Source organism: Lampetra planeri, chromosome 66 (genome assembly GCF_965212315.1).
Source record: "Lampetra planeri chromosome 66, kcLamPlan1.2.h2, whole genome shotgun sequence".
Classification (NCBI taxonomy): Eukaryota; Metazoa; Chordata; class Hyperoartia; order Petromyzontiformes; family Petromyzontidae; genus Lampetra; species Lampetra planeri.
Window position 1 is genome coordinate 806,480 of NC_136172.1, and position 17,601 is coordinate 824,080.

A 17,601-nucleotide genomic window follows, 5' to 3' on the forward strand; every position below is an offset into this window, starting at 1 on the left:
CGGTAGTGGCGTGAGCCAACACCGACCCCTCTGGAACAATAACGCGGTCAGGTCCCCCATTTAACACCTGTATAAAAGGTGCTTGACCCGGTCGCACGATCGTTTGCGCCGCCGCTAAAGAAAATGATTTAGATGCCGAATTAGATGGGGATAGCAGCACGCCTTCTGCACCCTTCCCCATTCGAAGGGGTTTACGGTAACGCAACGGTATCAACATCTGTGCTCCTGGCGGTACTTCTACCGTAGCAGCAACAACGGCAGTGACTGCGTTACCTGTAGGCGCGCTGTCCAACAAGGAAGGCAGGAACGCCATACGACGACCCCCCGGCATTTCTAAACAGTCCTGGTCGACTCGTATTTTCAGCGGCATCCGACGCAGGAAATCAGTACCGAGTAAGCATGGAACAGCTAGCGAGCGAGAGATTAACACAGGTCCTGCGGCGGTAATATTATCGATAGCGATGCTCACATCCACCTGGCCACAGATACCCATGCTTCCCCCATTCGCGGCGACACACGCATCATTAACCCTACGTATCTGCGACGCAGGGATGGACAACAGATGGAAAATAACATCAGAAATGATGGTGGCCGACGCGCCCGTGTCCACCAAGATGCGCACGTCAACGCCGTCGATGGTACCTCGTACCGTCGACGAGCCCGAAGCCGCAGCTACCACCCTGCGAGCCAATTTTTTCCACTGCGTAGCAGAGCGCGTAACTGTAGCGGGGGAAGTAAATTTTTCCCGAGGAGTGTGAGAATGAGTGCGAATGGATGGGTGATGTGACAGGACCTGCCGGGTGTCCGATGTGTGCCGACTCGCCCGAGGTTGTTGCGGCTCCGCGGCAGGTGGAGGAGATGGAGGTCCCCTCGTCGGAGGAGGCGACAGCAGAGGCCGACAGCGGCAGTCACGGGCGAAATGGCCCCGTCTGCCGCACTTGAAGCAAGCCGCCGACGTCGGCCGGCGGTCGGACGACCCGGCCCTTGCACACGGACGGCCCATGTAGTTGCCAAGCTGGTCGCGCAGCCGCCGTCCCGGACTCTCGTGCGAAACAGCAGCAGCCAGCATGTCATCGTCGCCCGAGTCGTCGGAGCAATGGACCACTAGTCGTGGAGACCACCCCAAAGGTGGCCCGTCGATCTCCGGTTTCCCCGTCCACGCCGCCATATGGTCCCAACGCCTGATATTAAATTTTGCGTCCAGGCAGCGCGCCACCCATCGCGATGTAAGTGGTTCGTGGCCGCACACTGGCAGCGAAATCTTGAGTTCCTGAGCCAACTCCAGCATACGGGAGAGGATGAGAGGATCCAAATGGTCGGCCATCGCGTCGGGGTAGGCAGCCATGGCCAGCGCCATCAATGCCCAACGATAGGCCAACGGCGATTCCTCCGATGCTCGGCGACGTAACATAAATTTTCTGGTGGCTGACGTCGGTGGGTCATAGAATTCCGCCATCTCCACGAACGCGTCCCGCAGTGTCTTCTTCTTGGCCGCCGGAATGGAACGGAAGACCCCCAGAGAAACATCGTCGAGCAGTGTAGGTAGCGCTCCCAGTGCTTCATCCTCCGTCCAATTGACGGATCTAAAAGCTGATTCAAAGCGCCATGTGAAAGCACTCCAATCACCTCCGGCGATTAATTCTTTGATTTGTGGAAGGCGATGTCCGCGGTGGCAAGCGCGCGCCGCGGGCGTCTCCGACTGGCGTTCCCGCTCTCCACCCGTATCAGACAAAATGGCGGCCGGTGGCCGCGTGGCGGTAGGCGTGCCCAAAATGGCGGCCGACGGCTCCGGCGCAGCTCCTCCACCCAGAATGACGGCGTCCTCCCGCGTAGCAGAAGGAATGGCGGACACAGGTTCCTTCACCGGACTCCTTCCCACGGCGTCCAGTTGATCGGCAATCTGGCGGCCCGCGGCTGGTGAGGATGCCACGGCGGTCACCAGACTAAGCAGAATGGCGCGTAATGATTCGATCTGCTCCGCCATCAGCCGCCACTCGTCTTTTGTTCCCACAGCGGTTGCATCTGCCCTCGGTCGACGCTGAGAGACGTCGAGAGGTACATCTTCAACAGGCGGCATAGGGGCTGTAGCTCCCAACAGCTCATCTTCATCCGTCTCGACTTCCTCCTCCGATAGAGGCACAGGCAGGTTCTTTTTTCTGGGGTGCTTGGACATCTTGACGATCGTCCAAACAGTCGCAGAAGTACTTCTGACACCAATGTAATAATTCTCTGGAGACGGATTCGGAATCGGTCCTCTTTATTTTCACTTGACGGTACACTTGCTCCCACACGCTCCGTTGCTGGCAGGCAACGTAGCGGCAGCGGACTCCCACTAGCTCCCACCGCGCACGTGGCACCCGGAGCCCCGTACGCGCGTGGCTCTCGCCCCCGTTCAGTTCCCAGACTCCTCCTCGATCCTTCCTCTCTCTCCCTCTTAATCCCTTCGTCACGTGGTCCTCCCAGCCAATCCTTCATGGACAATCTCGACCGTTCTCGATGGTTCCCTGTCAATCCCGGGACCACGCTTCTTACCCGGATCCCCATTGGCTGGGGCCCCAATTGGCTGGGCCAATCACTCCTGCTGACATGCCGTGATCACGCCGGCCCCACACTCCCTATCTCAACCCTTATTGGCTACAAGCAGGACCGGCAAGCCAATCCCCCACGTGAACCCACGATAGCTGTTATTACACTAGCATCCCACCTCATCAAAATTCCTTGCTATTTTACAAGTGGCGCCCATGCTTGTCCATTTTGTTGTTGTTGCAGATTCAGCTGCTTGTGCAGCAAATGATTCCAATGAGTCATCATTTTTTTGAAGTCATATCCATTCGGTCCTCATCAGACTGAGATCATGATCTACGGGTGGTACATAATTTCATATTTTGCCGCATATATTGACGTCGCCTGTCCTGGTGAGTCAGGTAGGGTCGGTTTCTACCGAGCCGCTCCCGTTGTACAGCCGTATGAGTCTTTGCAAGGTAACCTTGATAACGCGTCGGTATTACAGTGATGGTTACTTTTTTTGTGTGTGACATCATAAGAGTATTCCTGGAGTTTTTCCAATCCACCTCGCCATCTGTCTCGAAGGTTGAGTTATTCTTAGCGATAATTGCAATGCAGCATGATCGGTCCGCATGGTAAACCGGCGGCCACATTGATAGGGCTGCAAAACAACGTGACAAATGTACCACTGCCATGAGTTCTCTACGAGTTACACAGTAGCGTTGTTCTGCGGTGGAAAGCACTTGACTCCCGTACGCAATAACCACTTTCATCTTCTTGGTTCTTTCGGTTAAGTCACGTAGAAAGGAAATAATAAAATAATACAAATTAAACATAATCAAATATTATTATGTCTTTACCGAAATGTTATTACGTCTTTACCGAAAGAACCAAGAAGATGAATCCCTGCAGTCACGAAAGCTTTACATCGAAATTTAACCACTTTCATGTTTCCTTGTATTTGTCACAACACAACACCTATGCCGACACAACTGGCATCAGCATCTAGAATGAACGGTCGTGAAAAATCCCGATATGCAAGTGGGGGAGCATCAGTCAACCTCGAGCGAAGCGCTTGATATGCCGATTCTTCTTATTCTTCTTTCTCTTCCCCCCACCGGAATCGCACCCCTTTTGGTGTGAGGGCGTGCAAGGGTTTCGCAACAGTAGCTAACCGGGGTACAAATCTGTGATAGTACGAAACAAATCCTAGGAATCGTCGCACTTCCTGTACTGAAGTGGGTGTCGGCCAATTATTTACAGTAGACGTTTTCTCAGGGTCTGTTGCTACACCCTTCCCGATAACCACATGTCCCAAATATTTAACAGAATTCTGTACAAAATTACATTTTGATGGTTTAAATGTTAGTTTAGAGACACACACCTTTAAGAAAACTTGTCATAACCTTGCCAGGTGTTCCTCAAACGACCTACTAAATACAAGTACGTCGTCTAAATAGATATTTTCCATTGTAGGCCTGACATTACAGTACTCCATGAGGCGTTGGAAGGTTGCCGGAGCAGTGAGCAATCTCATTGGTAGGCGATTAAATTGAAACAATCCCTGAGTTATCCAAAAAGCAGTCTTTAATTTAGATTCATCATCCATGGGGAGCTGCCGAAATATTGATGACAGATCCAACGTAAAATGTATATTTCACTCCCGCTAATGCGTCCAGTGAATCATCAATACACGGCAGGGATACGCATCAACTATCGTAACTATATTTAGTTGCCAAAAAACCACGCAAAACCTGGAGCCATCTGGCTTTTGAACTAGTACTACTGGTGCTGCCCAGGGGCTAGTTGATGGATAAATTATCTCTGCTCTTAACATCTTGTCTGTAGCTCGACGGATCTGCTCCTTTTCTGCTGGTCCTACTCTATGTGAGTTTTGTATCACGGGTTGAGCACTACCATTTTCAATGTGATGCTGCATCAAGTCAGTGCACCCTAGATTATACGGGCCCTGACTGAAAATATTGTAAATTTTTGGAAGGAGACTTTTAAGTTTTTTTTTTACTTTGGGTCAACTCAGGGTTCTGCTGAACGATTTTCTCCACCCAGGGGCCCCATACCCCATCATTCACTTCTTGTATCCCCACAGCTACTCCATCCTCCTGTATTTTACCTGCTGAGGAAATCTGGGCTATTGCGAATCCTTCTTGCAGTGCAATCGCCCACTCATAAGGGGTACACAACGGTTGGTTCTGTCTTAAAATGGTGTCCGCTACCGCAAATCAATGTCCTCTAATTGTTGGTCCCAGTGGTGACACTATAATTGGCGCATCTGCCCGTGAGGTTATTAATGGTGAAATTGTCATCAATTCACCAACCAGGACATGTACTCTGGTGGCCTTCCCTGTTTCTTTCTCAGGCCATAAAAATACATGCTTTTTCACCGATGGCGTTTCTATACAGTCCTGGTCTATTCGTATTTTAATGGGCACCCAACTTAAATAATTTCTTTCCAATAAGCATGGTACTGCTCGAGACGAAGACACCAATACAGGGCCCGATATACACATTTCTCCTATGCGGATTTCTGTCTTTACTTTACCGACAATTACCAAACAACTGGCGTTTGCCACAACAAATTTATGATAAACCGGTACTAGGCCACGTTCGGCCAAAAGTAGCATATCGAACACGAGTGAAGAACTGATGGTGACTGATGCTCCCGTGTCCACCAACACCCTAACGGGATTTCCCCCTATCGCTCCTGTTAGAACTGATGTCCCCGTGGCTGCTGCTACAACCCGTCTCACAATTTTCGTTCCATTTTAAATTCAGATGTTGGCCAAATTTGCCCTGCAGTGTTGCCGTGATTGAGTGGTGTGCAGGTGATAATGGTGATGATGGGTTTGATAATGTGTGTGTATGGTCTGGCCGGGTGTTCGGGGTGTCACGACTAGCCCGATTCTTTCTTGTGAAGTCCTGCGATGTTCCCTGGAGCTGACTCGGTTGTCTCAGGTCGACTTCACCCTGGCATCCTCTTGCGACGTGGCCCAGCCTCCCGCAGCGGAAGCAGTTGATCTCTGCTTGATCCCGGGTCCCTCCACTGGTCTGCCATGGTCTCTGCTATTGTTGATCACGCCTTGGGCTGTTGAATTTCTGGATCGCTGCTGCCATCTCCTCCAAGGTCACCTGAAGATCAATACCAATGATGGGCCTCGTAGCACATGCGTCACCACCTGAAATGGCACTCTTGCTTCTTTGTGTGCTGGGAGGGACTTCATGGAAGACATCGAAGTCTGGTCGCTCTCCGACACAATCTGTAGCACAAGGCCGCTCCCTTGGATGAGGCTTCACATCCGCTCCGCCCCCAGTGTGTCTTGGGCCGCCTCGCCCATCCGCAAGAACTCCACAATTGCGAGTGCCATCAGAGCCGACTGGCACACCAGCTGTTGTCCCATTCTGCTGTGCTGCAATAGGAGATGTCGGCTGCATTCCCGGAGCTTTAGCTCGCCACGTGGTGGGTAGAGGTGGCGGCTCCGTCTCCAGGCTGACACTGTTGACTCGATGCCCCACTGCAAGTTGCTGCTGCTCTGGCTCATCGACATCGGCTCCTCGGACTGCAGGGATCAGCGGCTGCTCAGGTCGCATAGCATCGGCTCTTTCCCCCTCTCTTTCCTCGACGAATACAGTCAGCAACAAATCAATTGTGGAGGTAAAGCAGTCCAGTTTCTAAGCTATATGTTTCCAGCTCTCCTGTCTCTGGTTCCCCAGTCCATGGCGGGGCCTCCACCTCTTTCAGGAATGTAGCTTCCAGCGGGGTCCAGCTCCCGCTGGGTTCCGGGTCTCAGGGACCCGGGGCATTTTGGGACGACGCCTCTTCCTCCAAGGAAATTCCTCACCAGGTCTTCTTTCGGTACGCCTCCAGCCCCACCATCGGTGATGCCGTGAGTCTCTGCTGCAGCCTCGTCCCCAGGCTCAATAACTCTGATTGCCGGTCATCTTCCTCTCCTTCCAAGTCTCCGACGTGTGCAACCACCCACGGTGGCCGTCTGACCTCATCTTGTGCCCGGAGACATTTCGCCAGCCACAAGGAGGCACGACTCTACTCCTCCGCCACTGGCAGAACGATCCCTAGGTCCCACACCAGTGTCAGCAGGCGCTCTGTCACAAGTGAATCCAGTGACAGGCGATCCAGCTGTGGAAAGGCCGCCTGGGCTAGTGTGAGTAGCGTGCTGCGGTAGGCTAATGGAGACTCACCCTCCCGTCGTTGCCGGCTCTGAAGCTTGTGGTTGGCGCTGAAAGGAGGATCATAGATCTTCGCCATCTCCCGGTATGCAGCTGGTGGTCTTCTTATCCTCCTCAGGTATGCATCATTGACCTGTAACGTGTCGTCATTGATTATGGTGGGAAGCACTTTGAGGGCTTCCTCCTCGGACCAATTCAACATCTTTTACGACGCCTCTAATCTTCGTACAAAAGCCCCCCAGTCCCCGCCAGCTGCTGTGAACTCATGGACTGAACCCATTTGCTTCATTATTCGGCTGGCTCCCCCGTGGTCCCCTGGTTCTCTTGAGCATGGAGACCGACTCTGTCTGGTACTGCCTTGCTCGCCTCTCCGCCTATCTCTGCTTGTGCTCGGCATGCTGCTGGAGGTCCACCTCTGCCAGTCCAGAGCCCGTGGCGGAGAAAGAGGCCACCACTGGCGGCCTCGAAGCAGGTGGCCCCTCCCCTTCCCCCAGTCCCACGCCATCCCGGGTCTCTCCTGCCGCTGCGGTGGGTTGAAGGGACGGCGATCCATCTGCTCCACATTGGATCTAGGGTTGTAACTTGTTGCAGTAGCATGGAGACTGCGTTGGTCAGTGGGTCCACGCAGTCCTCCAATTGTTCCCATCTCCCGGCCATCTGTGGATCTGGAGGATTGAGGTTTATTTTTCCCCGCCAACGGTTGGCAATGCAATTCCGGCTCAGCACCCTCGTGGCTTGGGCCAACTGGCCCAGCCTCCACTTGTCGGGCCATCTCCAGCCTGTGCAGTCCCAGGGCAATTGGAAGAGATGTGGACTCCTCCTCGATCTCATCCATAGTTCCAGTGAGTATTTTTTTGCAAACCAGGCGAGACATCGCTTAGCCAATCCCACCGCTGCTACCACTGGAATAAGACTGGCCATTTTCTTTATCTACAAGGTAAGGTCTTTATTTCACGGCACGGGTCCACACCTTTGTTCTCACTCTCTCCCACACGGCCCTGAACTCGGCCTCCCGCTCCTTCCTTTAACCTCTCCCTGGCTCCGCCCCTCAATGCACTCCGTCTCCACCAATCATCACCTTTCATCCTCAACTGGCCGAACCATCCCACCTGATGTTTAACCAACCTCCAGCTCTTTCCCTCTTAAACGTTCTGGCTAATCCTTTTGCTCCCCGTGCCATAAACAATCAGCGTGTGGAGTGTTTGCTCCAGCTTTCTTGATTATCTGTCTTAGGGATCATGTGGGACAATCACTGCAAATGTTTTTGCCGTCTGTGAATGACTTTCCACGTGTACCTCCTGGGCTACTACAAAACTAGTGGTAGTTGTTGTGCTCGGGAACTTCACCCATATATCGAAACTGTTCTTACCCTGTTTAAGGCTTTCGCGACCAAAATTATCCATAATAGAGTTTGTCGGTTATATCACATTTACCCCCTCTATTTAAGACCGGATTTCTCCACAATTCTGGCTGTCGCCTAATGAGGCTAGTTGTGATTACCGGCTAAACGTCGTACTCTATTTGTAAATGTTGTGAGTTTACTCTCCAACACACAGGCGTGCTGAACTAGTCACTAATTAGCACATTCATTCAGACGCTGTCTTTCCGACAGACCTGTTCTTCACCTGAGGACGGCTGCTTGCGTTGTGGCCGAAACGTCGTGAGAATTGTATTTTATTATGTTGAATTTTTATTATTTTATTATTTCCCTTCTACGTGACTTTACCGAAAGAACCAAGAAGATAGCACGTTTTGTTTACATGACAACCCTTACTAATTGGCTGTGTCGAGTGGTGGTGGGTTTAACGACACATTTATATTTAAGCGATCTAACCAAAAACACCTCTATGGATGCCTGTCTAGGTTGGATTTCTTATTGTTGGAAAATGTCTTTCTACAAATGAGACACACTGGCTGTCTGGCCACATTTAAAACAAATGCATACAACTCCATCCATTTACTTAAGAATGAACGATTTTCATCTCTAATCTTTCTCTCTATTTGGACGCCATTTCAACCCATTTAATACTTTTAAAAATATATTTTCAACATAATCAACAAACGTTAAGCTAATGTATGATGGCGGTGCTGTTGTTTGTTTTTGACTAGCTTCCAGTTACAGCAGTTTCCTGCTGTGTACAAATCTGAAAAACGGGACTGGCGGAGCAGCCTGGGGAGGAGGGAAAAAATTAACCCGTAAAAACAAAGTTTTTCACTATAAATCCTTTATATGCGTGGCGGCTAGAATCCTCCCGTCCTCTGGCTTGAGATGGCTGCCACCTATAGGTCAGATGATTGCCTGCTACCATTAAGCAATTGGTAATTAAATATAAAAAAAATTTCCTAAAAAGTGTAAAGTTTTGGAATTTTTTTTCACGAAAATAATTGTCACGCACAACGAGTCTGTGTGCAAAATGTCAGCTCGATTGGATCACGGGAAGTGGGTTACAAAACGACCTAAAGATTTGCACGGTCGTAAGCGCGCAAGCAAGCAAGTGAACTTAATATAAAGGATTTAAAAAAGGTAGATCGTGCTGAATTGTAATTGGAGACCGTTAACTACAATTTAATGTTTTCATGCTTTTTTTGAATTGCACAATATCTAGCATCTTGCTATTTAAATGCATCCCTCAATATGTTTTAGACATCTATTTCCGGTCCTAAATTAAAATACAACCAAAAAACTGCGAATTAAATGTATGCTTGCAATAAAATGATATCGCTGTTGGGAGCCGCATGTTAGGATGTTAGGTGTTGAAGAGCCGCATGCAGCTTCGGAGCCGCATGTTGCCGACCCTTGGTCTATGGGCGGCGTTTATTCTGAGCAGTATTAGTCTATGAGAAGTGTTGAGTCTATGGACAGTGTTGAGTCTATGGGCAGTTCATAATAAACGTTTTTGGGTTAGATCGTGTTATTTATAAATGTGTCATAACCCTCCACCACCCGACACGGCCAATCAGCAAAAAAAGTGTCACGTTAACAAAAGACAAAATAGTTTACCACTTTAGCCCACCGGTGTGTTGAAGAGTGAATCCACAACATTTACAATTTTTGAGTACGACGTTTCGCTGGTAATTACATCGAGCATCATCGGGATATTTGCCAGAATGCAATTATCCTAAATTATCTCTATGGGCAGTGTTGAGTCTATGGGCAGTGTTAGTCTATGGGCAGTGTTGAGTCTATGGGCAGTGTTGAGTCTATGGTCAGTGTTAAATATATGGACAGTATTTTTTTCCCTTCTACGTGACTTTACCGAAAGAACCAAGAATATATGGACAGTGTTAAGTGTACGGGCAGTGTGAGTTAATTCCATTTTGTATGCTATATATGTTCCCTGTGCACACTTTGTTTTGCTTCGTCGGTATTAGCCGCTGTGGCCATGACGGGTATTTTTTCCCATTCTTGTTGTAACTCCTGTGCTGAACCTGTTCTGTTATAATGTGCACTAATGCCTACTTTATTGAGGGCGATATTACAGATAAAATAAAGATTGATCTATTGAGAGTCCCTCGGCGCACAGTTGGAGGATCCTTGTCCCAGGGCCTATCTAGCGCGTCGTTTGGCCCTGAAGAGGGTCGTAGGCGTTCATTGTGTTGTTGTTCTGGACACAGGGAGTTCGATGGTCACGTTCAGTAGCCGGGTTGATGGGATTCGTTGTGATTTCTCACTTAACAGAGTAGGCCGCGTGAAGGCTGCCACCTCCCACCGAGCAGTGAGGACACCGAATGGTTCCTGAGCTCGACCTCCAGGTGACCCGGCCACCTATGAGATGCAGGTGAACGAGGCACTCGGGTTCTGCCATCGCAATCGCGTTACACGAGTACACGCAGCGCGATGCGTTACACACGCAGTGCGCATGGGGCACGTGACACGGGTGGGCGACGTTAGAACGGGAAATTTAAAAAAGAAGTGGTAAAGAGTTGCAAGCTGCATCCCGCACCCTGCGTCTCCACTGGGTCCACAAAAAGCCGCGATCTCTCTGGGACACAGTCAGGCGGGGTCCTGGAGACTCTTGTCCAGGAACCAGGCAAATTAATTGAATGCCTGTGTCTTGTTGTATATATTGTCCTGCAAAAATAATACAAATAAAAACAATTACATGAAAATTGAAAAATGTGGAAATTTCATGGAAAAAATTGCTAATTTATATAATTACGCAACTTTATGCACTTATCCTGATTAGGCTCGGCTTCGTTGTCTAGGGTAGTATTCACAATCGTGATAATACAATGATTCTCACTTTAACTTTTACTGATTATGTTTTAGTGTATTTATGTCTGGTCCCAAAATTCAGATCTCACCGCAGGATACAGTTCTTATAATTAAGATAATTATGCATGAACTTAGGAAGAACCACTCTTCTGTGTTAAACAACTTTAATCTCTAAAAACACTCTAATATGCGAACACTTGTGCTCGGAATTATCAATACAGTACTCCGGGAGATGTCCTACTCATTGATCCGCACAGATAATTCTCAATGGTTACGTTTGTTAAAACTGAGCAACACAACAATCGGCTATTTACTCAGAGTGACGCGTCCATACACGGCGATAGGAAAAGTCTTTTAAAAAATAATGACAATATTCATACGAACAGTGATAAAGAAACATGTACCCAAGGCAAAAATAAACATCAATGAATTCGCGGGCAAAATTCCGTGATCAAAAGAAAAATCTCAACACAATAGTATAACTGTGAGTGTGTAGATTCGTAACATAGATGTTTATAAATGTTTAGTGTGTCATCAATGAATTCATTGGTAAGGCTATGCAATTAACGAAAACGAATGACTAAAATACTTCTAAACTACCGCATTCATGCAACTCAATGGACGGAATTTTTTTTCTTCACGATAAGCTAATAGATAACGCACCACCTTGGGATGGCCACCCTTTTAGAAAACACGAAGATAACTGTTGGAGCAATCTTATTAGTCCCGATATGTGTGTTATGTGTGTGAGTGTGCTGTCTTCTTGCTAAACTCTTTGAGGCGTTCCTCGTACCTATATACCTCGGTTCCCAGCCAGGGCGATGGGTCGGGGTGTGGGCGTGTCATACACACGGCGCTCCCGTCTACACCGACACTCCCTCTTGTGGCTGCGCCAACAGGTTCTGTCCACTGCTGGGTGGTTGTTGAGTCGGCACGATGCTTACGCCATCGGCGGTGCTCGTGAATGCTGCAAGATGATGGGTCCGGCTCCGTCTGCGTCGATGTGCGCGATGATCCCGTCGTCAGCTCGTCCGCTGATGCCGCTCGTCACCCCCCTTGAGACGGTTGATCCTTGTAGACTGTGAGATGGCTTGGAGAGACGGCGCCAGTCGCCCTCCCCACCTTTTCCAAGAGAGTCCTCTCCCAGCTGCCTGTTCGACTCGTGCTGCTAGAAGACACGCTGTAGGTCAAGGTGCATCGTTCCGTGTCAGTCGTGGAGCCTCCGCGGGGCCAGTCGTTGTGTGGGGCTCGACGTCCACCCGACGTCCACCCCACGTCCACCCCATCGCCCTCGCTGGGCACGTGAGGCGCAACGTGCGCGTTGTTTGTCTGCACACGAGCGGCTACGCGAGTTCTGTTACCGTGGCTGGTGCAGGTAAGTCAATACATGCATTTATTTATTATCTTTAAAAAACGTTTTTTTTATATATATTGTTTTATTCTTTTGTACCACTGTGTAGACAATGCCACTAAATAATGTGCTCAATCTTGTGGACTCAACGTTCGGACTCGAGGAGTCTCCTCGGCCGATATTGACCCAATTGCTCATGGGAAGACGCTCATGGTGACACCAGGGCTCCATCTTGGGACCCGCATCGATCTCACGACCGAGATCTCTTGAGACTTTCGGTGATGTGGGTGACAAACTAAGAGTATAACGCCTCTCTAAGTCAGACCAATTGTGGAGGAAGCCATTCCCGTCATTGGGGATGTCGGACAATCTACAAATAAATAACACGGATTTATGAAATGTCATTGAGGTCCATGGTCTCATGGTTTGTGCCAGGGTTTTCCAAATTGGTGCATTTTTATGGACAGCAATGCAAGACAGTAGCAGCCACTAGAGGCCTTACTGTGTGACTCTGTTACTCAGTGAGGCCAAGGCCGGGTACCTCTTGTGGAGGAGTCTATTAAGGAGACCCGTTTGACCTTTCGTGGTTCACAGGATCACAGCGTGACCTGATCCCTCCTGGTGACCTGGGCACGTCGCCTGCCCAGGGTCGAAAGAAACCCTCGCAGCTGCAAGTAGTGACGCCACACGCGTTACTCTTCTGCTGAGAGGAGGGAATTTCAAGAGGACTGCGCTCATCACTGTATTTATGCACACACTGCATGCGGCTTGCGGTACGGGGGGGTGACACCAGAGCAATCGCTGCCGGGAAGCATGGAAAGAAGAAGTGGTGGAGAATCTTGAAGCAGAAGCAAAATGAGACATCCTCGCCCAATTGCCCAATTGCCCCACTGCCGACGCCTTCTGTTACCCCTTCAACCCGCATCTCGCTGTGGGTGCAGTGAGAGCTCTGGTCTCTCCGGTACACGGCCAGACGGGACCCTGGAGGACACGGGACCACCTCATCCAGAAGGACGACTTCTAGACCCACACCGCCTGCTCTAGAGCCATCTCTTCCAAAACAACGTCCTCCAGAACCTGCCCCTTCCACAAGACCCCCTCTTCCAGAGCCACCACCGCCAACTCCAATACCATTCTCTCCGCCACCTACCAGGCAAGTTGAGTAGGCTATGTATGGTGAACCTGTAAAAATGTAACGAACATAATTAAAATAAGCTGATGAATGAACCGAGGAATATTTTGTAAGATTTGTGAGGGTTAATGTGTAGCCAGCCTGTGTAGTGAGCCTGTCTTTGTAGTGAGCCTGTCTGTGTATTTAGTATATCTATCTTGTGAGCATGTCTGTGGGGTCAGCATTCCTTAGTCGTGAGCGAGCCTTTCTGTGTAGTGAGCCAGTCAGTGTAGTGAACCTGTCGGTGTAGTGAGCAAGTCTGTTTAGTGAGTATGTCTGTGTAGTTATGTATATATTGTATTTTGAAAAAAATGGAAAGAAAACAATGATAAACATGTCAATTAAGAAATTATGCTAATTTCTATAAAAAATATGCAAATTAGGTTCGCTTAATAGTTCGCATTATGATCAATAGGTGTGAGTGTAGTTACGTGTATTATTATTATTGGCTCGGCTTCGTTGTCTAGGGGTATATTACCAATCGTGATAATAAAATGATTCCCGCTTTAACTTTTACTGATTACATGTTTAAGTGTGTTTATGTCCAGTCTCAGGATTCAGATCTCTCCACAGGATACAGTTCTTATAATTAAAATTATTATGTATGAACGTATACTCTTGTGTGTTAAGCAACTTTAATATCTAAAACACTCTAATATGCGAACACAATTATGATCAGAATTGCCACCACAGTACTTCTGTAGATGTCTTAATCATCGGGCCGTATAATTAACCCTCAATGGTTACGTTGTTAACACATTCCTGCGGAGGGAGCTGGTAGGAACGTTGGGTTGCTCGGTCAATGGCCAGGGTCAACGGCGGCGTGGTGTATTCCGTAAATATGCCCGACTGTGCGGGCGGGCACAAGCCGGCATGAGTAGGTTAAACGTTGAGGTTTATAATGACACCACGGGGTGACCAGCCCCTCCCTACCCAGCCCCACCCCACCCAGCCCCACCTTCCCCACCCAGCCCCTTCCCACCCTCCCCTCTCCACCCAGCCCACCCAGCCCCTCCCCACCCTCCCCTCTCTACCCAGCCCCACCCTCCCCATCTAGCCCCTCCCCACCCTCCCCTCCCCACCCAGCCCCTCCCTCCCCACCCAGCCCCTCCCCACCCTCCCCTCTCCACCCAGCCCCACCCCTCCCACGACGGACGGACACAATAATCCCCTGTGGGCTGGTGGAACCAGGAGGTTCCTACCAGTAAAACTGAGCAATAGAACAATGGGCTAACTCCTCAGAGTAGCGCGACAAAACACGACGATAGGAAAAGTCCTTAAAATTCTAATATTCATACGGAACCGCGCTAAAGAAACATGCCCAATGGCAAAAGTAGACATCAATGAATTCATTGGTAATATTCTGAGATTAAAGAAATGTCCCCAAACAATAGTGTACTTGTGAGTGTGTAGGTTTGGTTAACAGATACTTATCAATTGGCTAATGGGACATCAATGAATTCATTGTTAAGATAATGCAATTAAAGAAAATGAATGGCTAAAATACTTCTAAACGACTGTATTCATGCAACTCAAGGGACAGAACAATGCTTTTCACGATCAGCTAGTAATTAACACACCACCTTGGGATGGCAACCCTTTTCGAATATTCTTGTAACAATCTAATTCGCGCCGATATGTGCGCTGTGTGTGTGTGTAGGAGGACAGTCACAACGTTGTCCAATAATTATAGCGGGCAGTATGGTTTGAGTTGTCAACCTACCAGAGGTCGCAACCGGGTACCCGATACCCGTACCCTACCTGATACCCGGCTACCCGTACCCGGCCGGGTACGGGTACCCGTTTGCGACCCTGGTGCGGCCGGGTACGGGTACGGGTAGGCCGTGAGTCACTGGTGAGTCACCGTTTGTCACTCATTTCCCAACGTCTTGTCTCTTCTCACAATTCAAGTTCCGAGAATCAACCCACCCGCGCCTGCAACATGGCTTCATCCCAGAGGTCGCAATCGGGTACCCGTACCCTACCCGATACCCGGCCGGGTACGGGTAGCCGGGTATCGGGTAGGGTACGGGTACCCGTTTGCGACCCTGGTGCGGCCGGGTACGGGTAAGGAATCAAACCCCGTTTGCGACCTCTGCCACCTCCTCTTCCTGCTAACTGCGGCTCTGACGAGTCGGTGGCTTCCGCGGTGCAGTTCCGTGTAGCGACAATACCTCAGGTCCCCAGCAGGGGCGCTGGGTCGGCGTCTGCGCGAGACGAACACACGGCGCTCTCGGCTGCGCCGTCAGTCTCTCTCCACCGCTGGGGTGGTTGCTGAGGGGCCGTCCATAAATGACGTCACGCACCTAGGGGAGGGGGGGGGTCAGACATTTGTGACGATGTGTGACGAGGGGGGGGGGGGGGTTTGAGAAATGTGACGTCACATCAAAATTCGCTACTTTAAATAAATATAGACAACACGTTCTACATAATTAAATTGACTTTTTAATAAATGTTTTCTCCTACAACATCAGAGTGCAGCGCCACATTAAATACGCACTACAAGTATACTAGTTTAAAGCGATTTGAAGCATATTAATTTTTTGTGAGGGGGGGCAGAGCTTTGCGACGTCATATTTGAGGGGGGGGGTCTGACTTTTTGTGACGACGGGGAGGGCGGGTCAAAAATCGTCAAAAATCGCGTGACGTCATTTATGGACGGCCCCTGAGTGGGCGGCACGCTGCTCACGATGGCGGCGGTGCCCGTGCCGGCTGCAGGATGATAATGATAATGGGTGATGATGGGTCCGGCTTCGTCTGCGTCGATGTGCGCGATGGTCCCGTCGCCAGAGAGCGCTGGCAGCTCGTCCGCTGGGCTGCAGCGCGTCACCCCCTTGGCACCAGGCACTGTCGATCCTTGAGCTCGACCTTTGCTGGAGTGGGCTCGGGGCTTCCGAGTCAGCGCGCTCGTGGTTAGTCGTGAGCCGCTGGTCCTGTGAGTAGCAGCTGCTTTGCGCGACCACCCTTGGTGCCTCCCCCCATTGTCCAGGAGGGCTCCTGCTGCGAGCTGCTCGTCGTCTGCTCCTCACTCTCCACAACTCATAACATGTAGTCGAACACCTCTTAGTATATCGCAACTCTTGGCTAATCGCAGTATTATATGAAAATGTATTCGCTCACCTCTTAGCTTCTCCCAACTCTGATAGCTTAGTGCAATACAACTTCTCGCAGTCCTTGACTCTGCAAGCAACTCAACACATAAGGATGCATGTAGAATACAATTTCCAGCGATACTCAGTCTGTCATTGCTCTGACAGACCCAGTATCACAGTGACCACACTCCGGAGCTTGCCGTTGCAAGACTAATTTGGGTGGTTCGGCTTCTTTCTTATATCCTAAATGTTTCGCCTCCGTCTCGTCTTCTCACAAAGGACCGGAATGCCTTTGATTTCGCTCCTCGGCCTGTGATTGGTCGGTTTCCTCTCACGACGGAACAACTGTCCCTTTGATTGTGACCGTGTGTCCGGTGTACGTGTGTGTCTGTCTGTTCTAATTTATGGAAGTCATTTCCCAAGTCACATCAATGCCCGGCTTCTCTCCCCTTCCTCAAGCAGTCATCTCATCGCCTGTGGACACAGATACTCTCAATTGCCCCTAAGTGTCGTTATTACAGTTTTAGTACTTTCCGCAGTCATTAAGGCCTTTTGTTGTCTCGAGGGAGGAGTTCACAGGCATGTGTCACTGCATTTTTTTATATAAAAAATATGCAATATCACTAGTAATATACGTTTTTGGAAAAGGCATATATACAACAGTGAGACTCTCAGTGTAGTGAGCCTGTCTATGTAGTGAGCCTGTCTATGTAGTGAGCCAGTCTATGTAGTGTGCCTGTCTCTGTAGTGAGCCTGTCTATGTAGTGAGCCTGTCTGTGTAGTGTGCCAGTCTATGTAGTGTGCCTGTCTGTGTAGTGAGCCTGTCTGTGTAGTGAGCCTGTCTATGTAGTGTACCTGTCTGTGTAGTGAGCCTGTCTGTGTTGCAGGCATGATGGGAGTGTTCCAGACCAGCCTCCTCCTGTGTCTTCTCAGTGGAAGCCTCCATCTGAACGGTGACTCCTCACTAATCTCTTTTGCTCACACACTCCCCCATCTCTCCAGATACCTCTCTTCACATCTTCTCACATCTCTCCCTCTACTCCTCTTTCTCTCCATCTGTTCC

General features: G+C 49.7%; 1 long non-coding RNA gene across 1 annotated transcript; it reads left to right on the forward strand.

The window, feature by feature from the left end:
• Positions 1-2,723: 2,723 nt before the first annotated feature.
• LOC144737218 (uncharacterized) lies at positions 2,724-17,538 on the forward strand. Its single transcript, XR_013588915.1, has 4 exons — positions 2,724-10,487; positions 11,824-12,299; positions 12,870-13,428; positions 17,426-17,538. It is a non-coding gene; the product is annotated as an uncharacterized LOC144737218 (long non-coding RNA).
• The last annotated feature ends 63 nt before the right edge of the window (positions 17,539-17,601 follow it).